Consider the following 16,663-nt stretch of genomic DNA (forward strand, 5'->3'; position numbering starts at 1 on the left):
ATTGCGGTATTTCTGACTGTGGTGTTACAAAGGTCTGCAGGTAGCGGAGTTATTATCTGGTCTGCTACATCTGTATAGTGGAGGGGTCCATAATAAGAGAAAAATCTAAATTGTTAATAAACTTCCCATCCACCTCCTTTGCAGTATCACATCCCCTTCTCATCCCTGGTCAGGAGATGCTGGGACTTGCTGTTCCACCATGTAAGAAAACAAAGCAGTTTCAAGCTCATGCAAAACGTATGGGGGTAACGCCAACCCCAAGGACCCCATCATTGCTACGGCTTTATCATTGTGTATGACTGTGTCACCTTATGTAACCTATCGTGAAGTGATACTGTGGATAAGGATTCAGCCGAGTGCCACCGATCCAGCGGCAGAGCCCATCTGTGTGTCTGGCGGGCGCGCACCGTCTCCGGCAAATTCTCAATTTCCTTCATAAACGGAATTAAATCCGATTCATAGAACATTGAGACCATCTACAAATATCTGCAGATTAACATCCGATTATGATGTTTTTTGGTTTCTTACTGAGATCCTGATGGTGTATCTAAGCCTTCCACTCGTGGTACTGTCTGCTGAGCTGTGTATCTAACCCTTCCACTCGTGGTACTGTCTGCTGGGCTGTGTATCTAATCCTTGCATGTGTAATACTGTGTTTAGCTGCTGTATCTAAGCCTACCACACATGAAACTGTCTGCTTAGCTGCTGTATCTAAGGGCTCATTCACATGAACGTGGGCTGCCCGTTGCCGTATTGCGGTTCGCATTTGCGGATCCTCAATACACGGGCACCGTTCCGTGTGCATTCCGCATTCACTTCAATGGGTCCGCAAATCCGGAGATGCAGAACGAAAGCACGGAGCACTACGGAGTGTTTCCTGGAATTCCGTTCCGTGCCTCCACACTGCATAAAGATAGCGGAACGGACAGATGGCGGACCCATTCAAGTGAATGAGTCTGCGATCCCCATGCGGCTGCCCCACGAACGGTGCCTGTGCATTCCGGACCGCAATTTGCGGTCCACAGCGCGGGCCTCACACGGTCGCGTGAACAAGCTCTAAGCCTGTATACGAGTTTCTGTATCTAAACTTGTGTGATACTGTCTGCTGAACTCGTATATCTAAGCCAAGCTTCTCTGATACTGTCTACTGAATATCTAAGCCCCTGATGTGTGATACTCTTTCCTGAGCTGCTGTATCTAAGCCTACCACACATGAAACTGTCTGCTTAGCTGCTGTATCTAAGGGCTCATTCACATGAACGTGTGCTGCCCGTTGCCGTATTGCGGTTCGCTTTTGCGGAACCGCAATACACGGGCACCGTTCCGTGTGCATTCCGCATTCACTTCAATGGGTCCGCAAATCTGGAGATGCAGAACAGAAGCACGGAGCACTACGGAGTGTTTCCTGGAATTCCGTTCCGTGCCTCCGCACCGCAAAAAGATAGAACTTGCTCCATCTTTTTGCGGAACGGACAGATGGCGGACCCATTCAAGTGAATGGGTCTGTGATCCCCATGCGGCTGCCCCACGAACGGTGCCCGTGCATTCCGAATCGCAATTTGCGCTCCACAGCACGGGCCTCACACGGTCGTGTGAACAAGCCCTATGCCTGTATACGAGTTTCTGTATCTAAACTTGTGTGATACTGTCTGCTGAACTCTTATATCTAAGCCAAGCTTCTCTGATACTGTCTGTTGAGCTGTGTATCTCAGCTTATCTTCTGTGATACTGTCGGCTGAGCTGCTGTATCTAAGGCTAGGTCTACACAACGACAATAAGTCGCAACTACACTGCAACATTTGTCGCGTGACATTTTGTCGCATCAATGTCGCGTGACAATTTTTATAATTATAGTCTATGGTGTCGCAATGTGACATGCTGCGACTGCGACGCGACAGCCGCAGAAAAATCCATCTCAAATGGATTTTTTTGCGACTGTCGCATCGCAGTCGCAGCATGTCGCAGTGCGACACCATAGACTATCATTATAAAAATTGTCGTGCGACATATGTCGTCGTGTAGACCTAGCCTAATCCTACCTTGTGCGATACTGTCGGCTGACCTGCTGTATCTAATCCTTCCTTGTGTGATACTGTCTGCTGAGCTGTGTATCTAATCCTATCCTGTGTGATACTGTCTGCTGAGCGGTGTATCTAATCCTATCCTGTGTGATACTGTCTGCTGAGCTGTGTATCTAATCCTGTCCTGTGTGATACTGTCTGCTGAGCTGTGTATCTAATCCTGTCCTGTGTGATACTGCCTGCTGAGCTGTGTATCTAATCCTATCCTGTGTGATACTGTCTGCTGAGCTGTGTATCTAATCCTATCCTGTGTGATACTGTCTGCTGAGCTGTGTATCTAATCCTATCCTGTGTGATACTGTCTGCTGAGCTGTGTATCTAATCCTGTCCTGTGTGATACTGTCTGCTGAGCTGTGTATCTAATCCTATCCTGTGTGATACTGTCTGCTGAGCGGTGTATCTAATCCTATCCTGTGTGATACTGTCTGCTGAGCTGTGTATCTAATCCTATCCTGTGTGATACTGTCTGCTGAGCTGTGTATCTAATCCTCTCCTGTGTGATACTGTCTGCTGAGCTGTGTATCTAATCCTATCCTGTGTGATACTGTCTGCTGAGCTGTGTATCTAATCCTCTCCTGTGTGATACTGTCTGCTGAGCTGTGTATCTAATCCTATCCTGTGTGATACTGTCTGCTGAGCTGTGTATCTAATCCTGTCCTGTGTGATACTGTCTGCTGAGCTGTGTATCTAATCCTGTCCTGTGTGATACTGCCTGCTGAGCTGTGTATCTAATCCTATCCTGTGTGATACTGTCTGCTGAGCTGTGTATCTAATCCTATCCTGTGTGATACTGTCTGCTGAGCTGTGTATCTAATCCTATCCTGTGTGATACTGTCTGCTTAGCTGTGTATCTAATCCTATCATGTGTGATACTGTCTGCTGAGCTGTGTATCTAATCCTATCCTGTGTGATACTGTCTGCTGAGCTGTGTATCTAATCCTATCCTGTGTGATACTGTCTGCTGAGCTGTGTATCTAATCCTGTCCTGTGTGATACAGTCTGCTGAGCTGTGTATCTAATCCTATCCTGTGTGATACTGTCTGCTGAGCCGTGTATCTAATCCTATCCTGTGTGATACTGTCTGCTGAGCTGTGTATCTAATCCTTCCTTGTGTGATACCTCGCAGTCCAGCAGCAGTGTGTTCCACCCTGGCGCCCGGTGATACATATCTTGGTTTCTGTGTTTCGGGTTCCTTGGCGCTGCCTCGCATGTCCTGTCTGTTTAGGAAGTCGCCAGACAGCGGGTGGGTGGTTGTCGGATGACGCCTCGCTTCGCCTTGTAATGGCCTCCTGTCTCCAGGTAATTTCCGATATTAGAGGATGCTGACGGGCGCGAGCGCACATTTACATAATCAACAATTACAAACCTTCCGGCTGCTCTCAGAACGAGCTGGCGTCGCTGGAGATGTTCTGTCTTCATTATTATCCAGAATCGGAGTCATCGACCTTCATCCTGGAGGAAAACAGTGCAAGTGCCAGTTCAATGGGGTCTTTGAAGGGTGTGTATACTTATGCATCTAAAATAAGAAAAATTAAAAACCAATGAAGCTTCTTTGCAGATAGTGAAACATCTCTTACTGTTGTGTATACAGCCCCCGTGCATAGCTATGTGTCTCCATGGTTACAGACTGCACACAAACCCTGTGTAGTCTGATCCTGCAGTCTTGTCCAGCTGTAACATTAAGACATCTCACCCTTTATGACCCATCATGGACTCCCCCTGACCTCAGGTGTCCTGTGGTATCGGGTTCTGTAAGCTGCTCGGCGCGGCCTCCATGGATCCCACAGAGGACGATCGGATTGAGATCTGGGAATCTGGAGACGTCACCATCTTCCTCTCTTGGTTATGCTCCTCATTCCTGGACAGTGTTTGCAGTGTGGTCGGGGCATTATCCTGCCGGAAGAGGGCACTGCCATGAGGGGGCGCCGCTGCCATGAAGGGGTTAAGTGTCTGTACAGTGGTTAAGTAGGTGGCACGTGTCACATCCGTATGACGCCAGGACTCGAGGTTTCCAGCAGAACATTGTCCTGAGCCTCATACTGCCTCCACCAGGTTGTCTCCTTCCCATAGTGCAGCTGGTGCCATCGCCTCCCCAGGTAAGTGACGCACCCGGCCGACCACGTGGTGTAATGTGATTCCTCAGACCAGGTCGCCTCCTTCCTGCCATAGTGCACCTGGTGCCATCGCCTCCCCAGGTAAGTGACGCACACGGCCGGCCACGTGATGTAATGTGATTCCTCAGACCAGGTTGTCTCCTTCCCATAGTGCACCTGGTGCCATCGCCTCCCCAGGTAAGTGACGCACCCGGCCGACCACGTGATGTAATGTGATTCCTCAGACCAGGTTGTCTCCTTCCCATAGTGCACCTGGTGCCATCGCCTTCCCAGGTAAGTGACGCACCCGGCCGACCACGTGATGTAATGTGATTCCTCAGACCAGGTTGTCTCCTTCCCATAGTGCAGTGTTTCCCAACCAGTGTGCCTCCAGCTGTTGCAAAACTACAACTCCCAGCATGCCAGCACAACCAAAGACTGTCCGGGCATGCTGGGAGTTGTAGTTTTGCAACAGCTGGAGGCACACTGGTTGGGAAACACTGCCATAGTGCACCTGGTGCCATCGCCTCCCCAGGTAAGTGACGCACCCGGCCGACCACATGGTGTAATGTGATTCCTCAGACAAGGACGTCTTCCCATAGTGCACCTGGTGCCATCGCCTCCCCAGGTAAGTGACGCACCCGGCCGACCACATGGTGTAATGTGATTCCTCAGACAAGGACGTCTTCCCATAGTGCACCTGGTGCCATCGCCTCCCCAGGTAAGTGACGCACCCGGCCGACCACATGGTGTAATGTGATTCCTCAGACAAGGACGTCTTCCCATAGTGCACCTGGTGCCATCGCCTCCCCAGGTAAGTGACGCACCCGGCCGACCACATGATGTAATGTGATTCCTCAGACAAGGACGTCTTCCCATAGTGCACCTGGTGCCATCGCCTCCCCAGGTAAGTGACGCACCCGGCCGACCACATGATGCAATGTGATTCCTCAGACCAGGACGTCTTCCCATAGTGCACCTGGTGCCATCGCCTTCCCAGGTAAGTGACGCACCCGGCCGACCACGTGATATAATGTGATTCCTCAGACCAGGACGTCTTCTTCCATTGCTCTTTTACTCCTGTGCCCATTGTAGAGAATGCGGTTTCCGTGAGACCAAACAAATGTTAGGATTTTCGCAGTCAAATGTTAAGTGCTCCCTGTTTCCCGGCACACAGCCGCGGTTTGGGAGAATCCGTAAAATGTTAATTCACAAACACCTGTCAAACGCAGTGACTGCACGCAACACATCGAACGGGGGGGGGGTGCTTAGTCCATGTTGGTTCCAGCCATGACGTCCTGACCCTGAGCAAACATGGAGGAGGAGAAGGAATCCTATTAGGGCATTATGCTGAGCTGCCTGCTGGGAGTTGTAGTTCTGAAATGCTTACAAAGTATTTAGAGTCATCTTACAGAGGTTAGTGGAGAAAACATCCAACTTCAGCTGTGACAACCACCAGTGAAGCAGAAATGGGCCCAGACCGGTTGTCGCTTTCCTTCCCCAACTCCTCAGGTCATACCCAGAACATTACTCAGCAGGGGGCGACACTGAGTTCCCCTCAAATCTAAAATATGAGGTACATATGGATCAAAAACTGAGTTATATAATGAAAGGACCAGGGTCCCCAGCAGCACAGAGGACTTCAGGAGCAGAGTGTGCTGATCTTCTGATGTGGGTGAGGACAGGGCTGCTGTATTTTACCTAGATCATAACCTGCAGTGACAATCATGTCCATATAAACATAGAAGAGCAATGCTGCCACCGAATGACTCTGGCCCCCAGGGGCCCCTTGTGGCATTTCAGGTTGATTTTGGCTCTTTCCTTTCGCCTCCACCTCTGATGATTTACTCTTTCCTTGCTGTGTCCTCAGCTGCTTTTTACATAGGGATTGTATTTCTTGTGGGTTCCGTGTTGCGTTGGCGTTCGGCGAGATATTGCCAATCCTCGTTAGGTCCGTGAGATGGAAATGTCGTCCGGGCGGTTCTGTTCTTCGTTAACAGCAGCTGAAACCATTTATGAAAATGTGAGAAAATGCTCCAAGACGTTGTGTTCAGCGAAAAACCTCTCAGCGCTGAGTCGGCAAACTAAATACAACTGCCTCCGGGGATTTCTACATTGACATCATGTCCTATACTCCAGTCACAACCAAAGCTGCATTCACAGTTCTGCTGGTTTCCTGTCAGACTTTAAAGGGGTCCGATCCCCATCCCCTCTTCCTTCCCCGCAAGTCAGCTGTTTGAAGAGGCTGCGGAGCGCTGCGACCTCTTCCAAGGCCAATGATATCACTTTCATAGATCACATGGCCTAGGAGGAGCTCAGCCCCATTCAAGTGACGGGAGCTGAGATGCAGTACCAAGCACAGCCACTATACAATGGGTGGCGCTGTGCTTGGTATGCTGCCGGGAAACCGGAATGATGTGTATCACCACCTATCTGATATTGATGACCTATTCTTTGGCCTTTAGGGTTTATATTTTTGGGGTTTTTCAGTTTTGTTTTTAGCATTGCTGCAATTTTACACCCAAAAACAAAGTGGAGAATAATAAAGTTCATTTTGCACAAAAGTGACACAGCGCTCAAATAAAATAGCAAAAATATGGAAACATCAAAATAAGAGCAAAGACAACAAGATATCGGTTAATAGGGGAAAAAATTTCACTTACACCAAGAAAGCCGATGCTGTAGATACATTGCGCCAGATACTCCGAGAACAGGTGAGATTTACTAAATCATTGCATTTCTGGTAATAACAATCCTGGAACGTTCATTCTTCTGACTTTCTCTTCTGTGAGTTCTACTAGAGGTTTATGAATAAATGTACAACTGAGTGTTACTGGTGTTACTGGTTGTGGGTGTGTCTAATCAGTGTCAGATTGTGCAGGGGACCCCCCCCCCCCCCCCCAACTGGTAACGCCGATGCTCCAGAATTGTTATTCAATGGGGAATGCAAGTATTTACTCTAATAGGGATGTCAGGAGAGGTGAGAGGACCTTTTTAAAGGGCATCTGTCAGCAGTTTTGTCCCTATGACACCGGCTGACCTGTTACATGTGCGCTTGGCAGCTGAAGGCATCTGTGTTAGTCCCATGTTCATATGTGCCCGCATTGCTGAGAAAAAGGTCGCTTTAATATATGCAAATGAGCCTCTAGGAGCAACGGGGGTGTTACCATTACACCTAGAGGCTCTGCTCTCTCTGCAACTGCCGCGCCCTCTGCACTTTGATTGACAGCTCCATGTCTGGTCCTGTAAAAAGTGCAGAGGGCGTGGCAGTCTCAGAGAGAGCAGAGCCTCCAGGTGTAATGGTAACGCCCCCGTTGCTCCTAGAGGCTCATTTGCATATATTAAAGCGACCTTTTTCTCAGCAGTGCGGGCACATATGAACATGGGACTAACACAGAGGCCTTCAGCTGCCAAGCGCACATGTAACAGGTCAGCCGGTGTCATAGGGACAAAACTGCTGACAGATGCCCTTTAAGGAACATGCAATTGCCCATAAGCCACAAAATCTAAAGTATAATAATACCAGCAAAAGAATAATATATGATATTACTACCGAGAAGAACAGCACATGAATATACGGATACAGAGATATTCGATAGATGGATAGAGAACGCAAAAGAGAAAGGTGTGAAATAGATATTATATAGATTTCTCCCAATTAAAGGGGTTTCAGCTCTGAACCCGAACACAACCCCATCTACTCTCACTTACCATGAATGAGTGGCGCATCGGAGCTTTTTACGTTCCGATGCTCCCCTTTACCCTTGTAAGGGAATTTTCATGAGATCTGGTGACATAACGGGCTCCCCATGGGTGAGCTAGGCAGAGGCTTCCACCTAGCAGCGAGCCCGGTGATGTCACCCGCACTGATGGGTGGGCTTTAGCGCTGCCCTAGCCTGTTTTTACAGCTCTGAACCCGGACAACCCCTTTAACTTCAGAAAATAACCGTGAAAAAATGTAACATTTTGTTATTTCTCAACCACAGTAAAAAATAAAAATAGAAAAATACGGTACATTTATGACTTAACACTGAAAGTACAAAGTGTCCTGAAAACAGCAGAAAACCCGCATTTTCTCAGAAGTCGATTCTGAGGACATACTCCATTTAACCCCCAATGTTCTGCTCCCCAGTATCCACCATCATGTCCACTTTGGCATTGCTGCTGTGGGGGATGGTAGAGGCCGCTGTGTCACTATGGGATCAAGGTGATGCGGAGCAGAGATGAAGGGTCCCAGGACCTGAGTGTGTAATACCCCAGTGGTATTACTATTTCTGCGCTCTTTGACAGTATTATTCCAGATCCCTCACATTGTGCATTGATAATATTGCTCTGAAACTTACCATTCCATTCTCCCCCTTTTGGGCAGAAGTGGGCTAGTCCAGCTTCCTACCAGAAGGAAAGGTTGCAGTTCTAGTGGAGCTGAAAAAACGTGCCAAGATGTAGCAGTGAGGAGAAAGTTCCACCTCCTGCAGCAGGAGTCCCTCCAGAGGGAGCAGCTCATAGAGCACCCTGACTCCTTGCAGATTAGGGTGGCCAGACGTACGGTTTTCTGGCTCCCTGTCCTCCATCCGACACAGGGCCAGGATGGACCCAGGGATGTCCTCCTTTTCAGTAGCTCAGCTCACCTTCCTGCCTGAAAGTCCCTCCCCCTTTTGCTGACAATAGGGGCGTGGCTTTGCCGTTTGGGGCGTGGTCAGTGGGGCCCGGCTTTATATGGTGAAATCAGTGGCCACCCTATTGCAGATTCACCTACAGAGTGTCACGAGGGGGTCAACAGCCAAAGGCACCCCACTCCAGAGATACCAGAACAGTCCTGAAGTCCAGCTGCCAGTCTAAAGCCGAGTTTAGCACAGCAGAGAGAGAGCAGAGCACTCAAGTTCGCCTGCCAGTTTATGCCAAAGCCTGCTGGAACCAAGAGAAAGACTCTATATTGTCTGGATGAAAGTTTATGCAAGTAAAGCTGTTGAACTTTATAAAAGTCTGGACTCTCCACCGTTACTCATCCCCTTTATTGCTCCAGAGCCAAGCCCTGGGGAGCAACGGTGTCCAGGTAGGAGCATCGTGACAAACACAGAGACTATTAAGGGCCACACCACACCACTCAGCATTCCTATAGACCTGGGACACGATCGGCCCTGGAGGGCGGCGTGTTGCAAGTGCCGTCCACACTATTAGCAACTGGAACCCAGAGTTGAGCAGGATCCTGAGCGCTCGTCCGCTGCTATGTGATGTCACAGGAGCCACATCTGATGGGGAGGGGTACAGTATATCATACCCCCTATTATTATACAGTTGGTGCAGTTTATAATGGTTGCTGCAGGTATGACCACTGTGCAGGATGATGAATTTGGCTCCACTGTTAGCGCTTATGCACACGAACATGCCGTGCCTTGCGATCCGCCCTTGTTTGCAGAACGGCCGGCCCATTATAGAAATGTCTATTCTTGTCCGCAAAACAGACAAGAATAGGACGGGGTTTTTTTTGCAGGGCCACGGAACGGAGCAACGGATGCGGACAGTGCATGAAGTGCTGTCCACATCTTTTGTGGCCCCATTGAAGTGATTGGGTCCGCATCCGAGCCCCAAACAATGCGCTCAGATGAGGAACCGAACCATGTTCATGTGCATGAGCCCTTATAGTGACCTCTGACTCCGAGATGCTTCTGCTTATAATCTTAGAATAATCAGGATGATTTGTGGAGCTTTTTCTGGGAAACCTGAGATCGGTATGTGATCTGCAGAACAGCTCCTGTGTGCTTTATCATATCTATATCTAGAGGAATGCAAACTATTCAGGACCTGTTATTACATTGATTTAAGCAAGTAAAGGCGCTGTCTGTGTTTTTAAAGTTTTTTGGGCAAATTCAACTAATACAAGGGTGTCCCCTTATCTATGATCCCCCCTTCTAATGCCAGTTCTGTATCTAGTCCAGTTCAGAGAACTGGACGACCACTGAGTCCAGTAATCAGTCTGCAGTGAGCACCCCCAAGTGGTGACTGTATAATCTGCATGTAGTGAGCTCCCTCTAGTGGTAGCTGTATAATCTGTATGCAGTGAGCTCCCCCTAGTGGTGGCTATATAATCTGTATGTAGTGAGCTCCCTCTAGTGGTGGCTATATAATCTGTATGTAGTGAGCTCCCTCTAGTGGTGGCTGTGTAATCTGTATGTAGTGAGCTCCCTCTAGTGGTGGCTGTATAATCTGTATATAGTGAGCTCCATCTAGTGGTTGCGGTATGATCTGTAGTAGTGAGCTCCCTCTAGTGGTGGCTGTATAATCTGTATGCAGTGAGCTCCCTCTAGTGGTGACTGTATAATCTATATGTAGTGAGCTCCCTCTAGTGGTGGCTGTATAATCTGTATGTAGTGAGCTCCCTCTAGTGGTGGCTGTATAATCTGTATGTAGTGAGCTCCCTCTAGTGGTGACTGTATAATCTGTATGCAGTGAGCTCCCTCTAGTGGTGGCTGTATAATCTGTATGCAGTGAGCTCCCTCTAGTGGTGGCTGTATAATCTGTATGTAGTGAGCTCCATCTAGTGGTGACTGTATAATCTGTATGTAGTGAGCTCCCTCTAGTGGTGGCTGTATAATCTGTATGTAGTGAGCTCCCTCTAGTGGTGACTGTATAATCTGTATGTAGTGAGCTCCCTTTAGTGGTGGCTGTGTAATCTGTATGTAGTGAGCTCCCTCTAGTGGTGGCTGTATAATCTGTATGTAGTGAGCTCCCTCTAGTGGTGGCTGTATAATCTGTATGTAGTGAGCTCCCTCTAGTGGTGGCTGTATAATCTGTATGTAGAGAGCTCCTTCTAGTGGTGGCTGTATAATCTGTATGTAGAGGGCTCCTTCTAGTGGTGGCTGTATAATCTGTATGTAGAGGGCTCCTTCTAGTGGTGGCTGTATAATCTGTATGTAGTGAGCTCCCTTTGATGGTGGCTGTATAATCTGTATGTAGTGAGCTCCCTTTGATGGTGGCTGTATAATCTGTATGTAGTGAGCTCCCCTTAGTGGTGGCTGTATAATCTGTATGTAGTGAGCTCCCTCTAGTGGTGGCTGTATAATCTGTATGTAGTGAGCTCCCTCTAGTGGTGGCTGTATAATCTGTATGCAGTGAGCTCCCTCTAGTGGTGGCTGTATAATCTGTATGTAGTGAGCTCCCTCTAGTGGTGGCTGTATAATCTGTATGTAGTGAGCTCCCTCTAGTGGTGACTGTATAATCTGTATGCAGTGAGCTCCCTCTAGTGGTGGCTGTATAATCTGTATGTAGTGAGCTCCCTCTAGTGGTGGCTGTATAATCTGTATGTAGAGGGCTCCTTCTAGTGGTGGCTGTATAATCAGGTGATTTTCCTATTTCATGACGTAAAGTCATGATTTTATTAAAGACACGGAGGCGAGTATTGCTATTCTCCTTCTTTACTCTGACCAATAGCAGCAAAGAACAAATAAAAATATTGAAACATGTCATCAGCCCCTCCCCATAGTCTCTCTATAACAGGCCACACCGCCTGCAAAACCTCCTCTTTCTTTGTAAATCCAAACCGAACAGTCCAACCGAACCGCCAACCAGGAACCGGAACAGCCCGGGAACCAAAGCGCCATCCATCCGGAAGCGAACAGGAACAACAGGAACAACCTTGAAGAACCTCCTGAAGCTGTCCACGTCACATGACCGGCTGGAACCGAACTGCCGACCCTCCGAACCAGGACGTAGAACAAAGGACACCACGGAACTGCCCGATCTGAACCTGAAAAAAAGGCGAAAACAGAGCCATGATAGAAGCAAATTGGTGCATCGTATTCACAAACAATTGGTTGCGACAAACCTACTCAGGAAAAAACTCATAGAGTTAAGCAATATGCAAATGACACACAATCAAAATCATTCCAATTTTAAAACTCACATAGGGAGGGAAAACGTAGGGTGGGCAATACTCGCCTCCGTGTCTTTAATAAAATCATGACTTTACGTCATGAAATAGGAAAATCACCTGATTTTATTACAAGACCCGGAGGCTCCTATTGCAAGTTCAAAGTTAAGATAAATTCTCAATAATTGACGAAAAAACGTGAGGACCTGGACGGAAGTAAAATTCCCTGAACGTGGATACTCTGGACCAGTCCGCCAGTTTCAAAATGTCCTCCAGTCTGGCGCCAGAAACCGCCAAAGAGGTAGCAGACGCCCCCCTAGCAGAATGCGCCGAAAATACAGAAGTGTCAACGCCCGCAAGCTCCATGATCCACTTCATCCACCTAGCCAGCGTGGGAGTGGTCACTGGGGCAAAGGGACGAATGGTCAAAAGAAAAAGATGCGGGAACTCACGGGACCGATGCGGAGAAGTGCGAGCCTCATATTCCCTGAGGCAGGCCACTGGGCAAAGTGAAGGTGAAGCCGGGAAAGCAGGATAAGCCACCGAACGGATGTGGGTCTTAGTCCTCCTAGAGATGTCAAAAGAGACCCCCTCCGGGGTGTACGAGCGAGCATCAAAGTCCAAAGCCCGGACGTCTGAAACCCGCTTGCAGGAAATCAGACAAAAGAGAGTGACGAGCTTTGCCGACAGTTGCCGAAGGGAAAAGTCCGTATTCTGAGGCCAAGAAGATAAAAAAGAAAGGACACAAGACACATCCCAAGTGGCAGAAAAACTAGGCCTAGGAGGACGAGACATCCGAGAACCGCGCAGGAGACGACATACTAAAGGATGTTGTCCCGCAGGGGTACCATCAAACCCTTGGTGAGAGGCCGAAATAGCCGATCTGAACAGGCTGATTGTGCGGTAAGCCTTGCCCTGGTCAAACAAAGAAGATAGGAAATGCAAGATCTCCGTCACAGGTGCCGATACGGGATCCAAGTCCCTAGCCACGCACCAGCGAGCCCAAGACCCCCAGGCTGATCTGTAAGATCTTCTGGTGCCAGGGGCCCACGCATTTTCCAAAAGGACTCTAGCTGTTCCCGAAACTCCTGGGACCTCCCAGGGTCCCCTGAAATCCGACATGCCAGCAGGCGCAGGGATCCGTCTAGGAGAAGAGGATGTAGTTGGTGATTCGGACCTCGGAGGAGAGTCCGAGATGTCGGGAGCAGGTACGGGATCTCCATCATCATCTCCAGAAGGTGCGGAAAACATGACTGGGAGTTTCAAAATGGGACCAGCAGCACCAGATCCGCTGAAGAACGTCGCACCTGAATCAGGGTCCTGAGGAGCAGCTGAAATGGAGGAAACGCGTAAAGCAGATCTCTGGACCAATCCTGCAGAAACGCGTCCACCGCTTCGGCTCCCGGGTCCGGGCGCCAACTGTAAAAACGTCGTAGTTGCGAGTAGAGACGGGAAGCAAACAGGTCGATGCAGCAAGGACCCCAAATTGACATTAAGGAACGGAACACCGTGGGATCCAACTGCCAGTCGCTGGAATCGGAAAGATACTGAGAGCTCCAATCCGCATGAATGTTCTGGACGTCAGGGAGATATTCCGCTAAAACAAACAACTCCTTGTCTAGACAGTAGTCCCAGAAATCCTTCGCCAGACGAGACAAGATGGTGGAGCGGGTTCCGCCCATGCCGTTGATGTACCTCACCGCTGACACGTTGTCCATGCGAAGTTGGATGCATGATCTGGCCGTGTCTCTCGTGAAGCTCTTGATCGCAAATGATCCAGCCAACAGTTCCAGCGCATTGATATGGAATCCCGCCTCGGCCTCTGACCAACCGCCTCCGGTCGTGATAGGAAGCTCCCGCCCGAAGGTGGGAGACCTTCAGGCGCTGTAGAGCCCGGTAGTGAAGCGGGGCTGGGAAAACCGCCTGGATAGATGAGGCCAGCAGACCTATGATCCTGGCTAGATGGCGTAGAGGGATCTGGGAAGACGACCTGGCTTTGCACAACTCCTTCCGTAAGGACCGAACCTTGGCTGGGGGTAGGCTGAGCGACCCTGCCGTGGCATCCACCAGAAACCCCAAGAACTCCATCACGTGAGACGGGGTGAGGCAAGATTTCTCCTGATTGAGGAGGAAACCCAGATCCGACAGAAGATCCATGGTCCAGCGAAGATGATCCAGTAATACTGACCAATTCTGGGCCATGATCAGAATGTCGTCCAGATATACGATGAGACTAACTCCACGACTGCGTAGCCACGCCATAGCCGGACGCATCAGCTTGGTGAAACACCAGGGAGCTGAAGAGAGGCCGAATGGGAGGCACGTGAACCGCCAAATCCTGTCCTGCCAAGAGAAAACAGAGAAGGTTCCTGGACGCGTCCTCTACTGGGACAGTCAGATAAGCGTCCTTCAAGTCCAGCTTGACCATCCAATCGCCCACCTGTAGGAGGTCCCGAAGGAGATGGATGCCCTCCATTTTGAAATGGCGGTATCTGACAAACGCGTTGAGGTCGCGTAAATTGATAACAGGCCGAAGATGGCCCCCCTTTTTCGCCACTAGAAAAATATTGCTGATTATCAGGCCAGGGGACATCGGAGCCGGTTCTATGGCTCCTTTGCGGACAAGGTCCGACAGTTCTGAGTCGACCAGTACGCGGTTTTCCGCTGAGAGTATTGCCGGGTGCGGAGGCGGGAGGGATAGTGGAGAGGACGTCAGTTCGATATGGAAAACCCCTGACCGTGGACAGGACCCATCGGTCTGAGGTGATGCGGGACCAAGCTGGAGAAAAAAGACGTAGTCTGCCCCCTACACAAGCCTTTAAAGAATTGAAATGAGTTGGTAGACTCACCGTAGGGACGTCTAGAAGACGGATTTCCTCGATATCCTCTTGGACGCCAGGAGCTTCCTCGTGAAGGGAAGAACGAAGACTGTTCTCGTCTGTGCTCCTGGAAGGAAGACCTCTGGGAGAAGGAGCCTCGGCCCGAACCACGGGACTGAAACTGGGCACGGCCGGACAGGCGGCCCCTGAAGCTGCCGGCCCTGGTAGAGACCCTACCGTGAAAAACTCGCTTCATGGAGGACTGGGCCTTGTCTAAGGCCGTGAAAGCCCCCACAAACCTCCCTAGGTCCTTAATGAAAGGTTCTCCAAATAAAAGGCCTTGGGCCTCCTTTCCAGCCTCCGTCAGAGCTAGGTTTGACAGCTTTGGCTCAATTTTGAAGGGGATGGCCTTTCACCTCTCTATAGCTAAGGACGTATTCACGTTCCCTGCTATGCAAATGGCTCCCTGTACCGATTCGCGCAATTCCAGCGGGTCAACTTGCTTGTTCTCGGCTTTAGCTGTCTCCGCCAGGTCAAATAGCTTAGCTAGCGGGCCAAATATGTCCAGGAGTCTATCCTGGCAGGACCTTAGCGCCGACTCCAGACCCCTACGCGGATTCCACCCGGATTTGGCGAGGAACTGCGTCATTTTGGGGTCGACCGCCGGAGTCTCGCATACCCTGTTAGGGATGACGGGTCTGGGGCATTCCGCACTAAGCTTATTGCGAGCCTCTTTGGAAAGAGGACATCACACTCTAGCCTCCAAATACTTGGAGACGTGCTCCAGCGGCAACCACTCAGCGGAGCGGGGGTGGTGGAGCGAATCTGGGTCGAACAATGGTTCCCAGAGGGATCCGCCAAGGTGCAGGCATACCTTCTGCAGCAGACATTAGGGAGCTACACCCGGGTAGGGGGTTATCATCCATGACCCCTGACGGGTCCTCCTCTGCCTCCTCAAAGGCGTCATCTAAAGCCTCCTCCTCGGATCCGATCTCAGAGTCGGAATCCATCTCCTGCAGTGCTCTAGCACTTTTCCAGTTGTGCGTGCGTTCTGCCCGACGCGTACAGGCTCTCTTGCGCGGACCAGGCGCGCCAACATTGGTGGAAAACATCATCACCTTTATGAATTCTTTTTCTGGAGGCAGACGGCCCTGGCCCGGTGGGTGAGGACACCATGACGGGCTGCGGGGCCTGAGAGGTAGCCGGATGGGCAGCAAGGGCCTGAGCAATAGTCTGGGAAATGACCGAAGTCATCGATCCCATGGCTGCAGCTATGGCGCTGGATAGCGACGCCTGGAAAATCAGTGGTTTGATCCCCAGGGATCGGGATATGGCCATCCTCCCCCGAAGGGGTTAATTCCACCAGAGGGACGTCCTCCTCAGCAGGGCCCTGGCCCGTATGCACATTCTTAGGCATGATGACCTGTGCAACTGTGTACTTATAAACGGTGCTGCTTTATTTCAATATAAAAGGGGGCGATCTAGTAAGGTATGATATGAGGAAGACACAGGGTTAAAAACCCCAGTCTCAAACACACAGTAAGACGCTACCAATGGCCGCTCAATCAATCAAGCAATAGCCACAGGAGCATCTGGGGAGAAGGAACTGGTGATGGGGATTTGCCCCAGGCCAGTAAAAAGAGATCGCTGCAAGAGAAGAACCTAACCGGACACCCAGGACTGAGGCAGCCGAGCTCCAGGCCGAGAAGACGCTAACAGCGGAAGTGCCCGAGATCTCGCGAGATCTCGGGCGCGCTTGCCGGGAAGAAAAGAGAGCACAGCCGCAGCCGCACTGAGGTAAGC

General features: G+C 50.1%; 1 long non-coding RNA gene across 2 annotated transcripts; it reads right to left on the bottom strand.

The window, feature by feature from the left end:
- Positions 1 to 154: 154 nt before the first annotated feature.
- On the bottom strand, positions 155 to 6,956 carry LOC122943857. 2 transcript variants are annotated; one of them, XR_006390900.1, is made up of 4 exons: positions 6,838 to 6,956; positions 3,448 to 3,597; positions 3,201 to 3,370; positions 155 to 431 (listed from the first exon to the last, which is right to left on the bottom strand). It is a non-coding gene; the product is annotated as an uncharacterized LOC122943857 (long non-coding RNA). The 2 variants fall into 2 exon arrangements; XR_006390901.1 differs by having other exon boundaries at positions 3,448 to 3,533; positions 6,838 to 6,955.
- Between the last annotated feature and the right edge of the window lie 9,707 nt (positions 6,957 to 16,663).

This window comes from Bufo gargarizans, chromosome 7 (assembly GCF_014858855.1).
Source record: "Bufo gargarizans isolate SCDJY-AF-19 chromosome 7, ASM1485885v1, whole genome shotgun sequence".
Classification (NCBI taxonomy): Eukaryota; Metazoa; Chordata; class Amphibia; order Anura; family Bufonidae; genus Bufo; species Bufo gargarizans.